Consider the following 3,487-nt stretch of genomic DNA (forward strand, 5'->3'; position numbering starts at 1 on the left):
TCCTTTCATTCACATTACAAAACATGGACAGAAGCTTCTTCATGACAAAAAAAAAATAGCAAACGAGGAATTAATAAAGGCAACAGTAGTATACCGCCGTTCAATAGTCATACTAGTAAATCTATTGAGAGAAAACAAATCCGGGTTACAAGCTATATAAAACGAGGAAAACACATTAACTATAAGAGGAAATCAAAGGAACAACATGAACACTAATGAGCAACAAAAACAAACGCCAACAAACATAGAAACGAACTATTTGATTACAACTGCCATATTCCTGAACATTCATTGCTTTATTTTTGCGTATTTAACTGATATATAAAACCTTAACACTGATATCAGCAATCAAGGACGATGACTCAAAAACTAACAACAATCAGCATACTACATAACAGTGGGATTTCCAGTGACACTAGAACAATAGAAAAGTCACTCTTCTTATGAAAGAGATAGAAAAGGTCTAAAAACAGGAGAGACAATTTACGCATAAAACCCGATATGCATAGGGATGAATATCTCTTAAAACACAAAACCATTATATAACTTTTATACAACCACTATAAATAAAGTATATGTTAAAGCTAAATGTGTTAATATATGATTTTTTAATTGCCAAACATGCTGTTAATTGAACAACCTATTGTTCAACATAGGGGTGTGTAAAAAACTGCCACATTTGACTGCATATTTTTCTTTTTTTTTGAAAAAAATATATATCAAACCTTAATAATGTAGCTTTCTGGGTATCCAATTTTTAACGTGTTCCGAAATGTAGTTTCGTCACAAGAATTTTTCAAAGTTGTGTCATTTTGTCTATATGAATGTCGGTAAATTCGTATGATCGAGCACACCGACAAGTATATCGTTGGGACAACTCGATATAATGTAATCAATATACGTGAAAGATTACCTAATGTGAAGTTTATCAAAATCATCATAACATAATTGATCAACACATTATGTTTGAACAACATGAGTCCTACAATATAAGATTTAAAGGTGCATATCATTTACATTCAACGTTTTTATTGGATTTTTTTTACTACAATGTAACCTCGAGGTTCAACGTTGATAGTTAAAAAAAAATCCCAGAATTTTTTTGAATGATATTGTAAATGATATGAACCTTCGAATTCTTATAACATCGGAATAGAAAATATGTGATCCGAATTAACCATGCACGTGTTTATGAACTTTTATGATTTAAGGGTTTTTCTTAAACAATATTATGATCCCAAATTTGATGAATTTTGTTGGCAATACTTTAATATACACACTACATATAACAAAGTATATATTAAATCTCAATGTATTATTATTAGGAAAAATGTTTGACTCTGTAAAAAAAAATCTTCCCCCTCCCCCGTATTACATGTAATGGTTTAAACCTAAAGGATTCGCACTAACTGCCCAAAAGGGGTCCGCTCCAGTCTTGAATCAGTGATTTTGTTTATCATAAACAAAATATTGTCTCACACTGAAAGGGGCAGTCGGGCATTGTCAAAACAACTAAGATTTACAAAAATGATTACAAACAAAAACCATCAGTTGGACAATCTTACTGGAATCTGATTATCTCTACTGATAAATAATGCAACACTAATGACACATTTAAGTTTTGGAATGATTTTATTCACAAAGAATGTTTCTCATTGGTATACATTTCTATGCTCTTGTCTTTTCAGAGTTTATATTGGAAATTAAAAATTGCTGCATGAAAGACACTAGCTCCACATTCCTATGCATTTGATTTTATATGTATGAGAATCATTCCATAAAATATCCGTTTGATATCCTTTCAATGCATGACACTGTCTAGTGGTTTTTCTGCCACAATTACAAGGAAAACCTGGCTAAACTTGTGCTAAATCAAACACTTAAATCTTACATCGCTATTGATGTTAAGCAATTATTTAAAGGGCCATCCGGAACTGTTGGGTTTTATGACAGTCTTCCTTCCATACACACCATCGCTGCAAAATAATTTGAACATTCAATTAGATGATTATAATATTATTTGGCAATCCAAAGAGAACCTGAAAACATCAGACCACAATAAACAGAGACCCCAAAAAAGCCAATTTTACTTTACAATGAAATTGAAAAAGTAGTTAGTTACATGTCAAATCATCTTTTGGCTGTCGACAAAAAATAAATAAAATCTAAATTTCGTAGCATTTTACCCCCCCCTTTTTTTAACTGAATTTGTTCAAGGTATGGTGGTTTTACCCCTTTTCAGATTTCAGTATGTCATGTTGTATATCTTTTATAAATTATATGAATTTCTAGCAAGTTTCTACGATATTCTTTATCATTTGACAAAATACTATGCATCTGAATTAAATTGTTTACTATTTGAAAAAGCGCGCCTTCTTTTACTTTAATTTACTTCCCTTTATTTCACATAGCAACAAATATTAAAAACTGCCACATTTGACTGCATATCAATTTTTTTTCCCCAAAAAAATATATGTCAAGCAGCATAATTAACTTTACAAATTGGGAGAAAATCAAGATGTTCCGACTATAGGTTAGTATTAAAAAAAAATAATGAAAGGTTGGCATGATTCCAGGTTTGAACCCTGACGACACTTAAAATCGAAAATTCACTTATTTACCTATCATATGGAGATACGATGATGTGATAAACTTAACAATTAATAATTTACCTGGTGCATTATCATATTCACATTACGTTGACACGTCTCAGTTCGTCTGTGTTAGCTCATTTCAAGCTCGTAAACAATGTACACCATTTTCCGCTATTCTTTACCGATTACCTCTAGTCAGAAGAGCCCACTGTTTACAGGGGCGATAATATTTTGTCACCAGTTTACGCACTGATAAAAAAAACCAAACCTACCAACACGAACTCCATCAAAATGCAGGTGTGGTCTCAGGTGTTTTATGATTAATATTAGATTGTTGTTATGCCCCCGCCGTAGCAGAGGGGACATTAAGTTTTAGCATTGTCCGTCTGAACGTCCGTCCCTCCGTCCGTACCAATGATGTTAAAAGTAATTTTTAAAATTGGGAGTTATCTTCTTCTGTTCATAATTGTAGTGGAATTAACTACAACTAATGCTTTAAACGATTCAATGTTCACTGATAAAAAAATGATAAAAAAACAAGCTCTTTGAATAATGTTCCTTTCTTTTGTCTCTTTATAACTTATATGATATGCAAGCGGGGGCATATGTGTCCCATTGACAAATTCCCCATTCATTTCAATTGAATCCACATTTTAATATAAAGCAAGTGGGTTATTTAAATATTATATCTTATCTATGATTTCAATGAAAAGGTGTGGGTCTTCAGGTTGATTGTCTAGAGCTTTTTTAATTTTAAACGTAATGATTTACCTAATGATATCGAGAATTGTTAAACCAAACAACACTGCACACCTAGAGCGATTGTTGAGGAGTTATTGCTAAACATTTTGTTTTAAATTAAAATTGTTATTAAAATGCCCGAAATCGTAATA

At 31.7% G+C, this 3,487-nt stretch overlaps 1 long non-coding RNA gene across 1 annotated transcript; it reads right to left on the reverse strand.

Moving 5' to 3' along the window:
- Nucleotides 1-1,613: 1,613 nt before the first annotated feature.
- LOC143049253 (uncharacterized) lies at nucleotides 1,614-2,843 on the reverse strand. The gene is made up of 2 exons (XR_012970148.1): nucleotides 2,673-2,843; nucleotides 1,614-1,976 (listed from the first exon to the last, which is right to left on the reverse strand). It is a non-coding gene; the product is annotated as an uncharacterized LOC143049253 (long non-coding RNA).
- Between the last annotated feature and the right edge of the window lie 644 nt (nucleotides 2,844-3,487).

This window comes from Mytilus galloprovincialis, chromosome 10 (genome assembly GCF_965363235.1).
Source record: "Mytilus galloprovincialis chromosome 10, xbMytGall1.hap1.1, whole genome shotgun sequence".
NCBI classification, from domain to species: domain Eukaryota; kingdom Metazoa; phylum Mollusca; class Bivalvia; order Mytilida; family Mytilidae; genus Mytilus; species Mytilus galloprovincialis.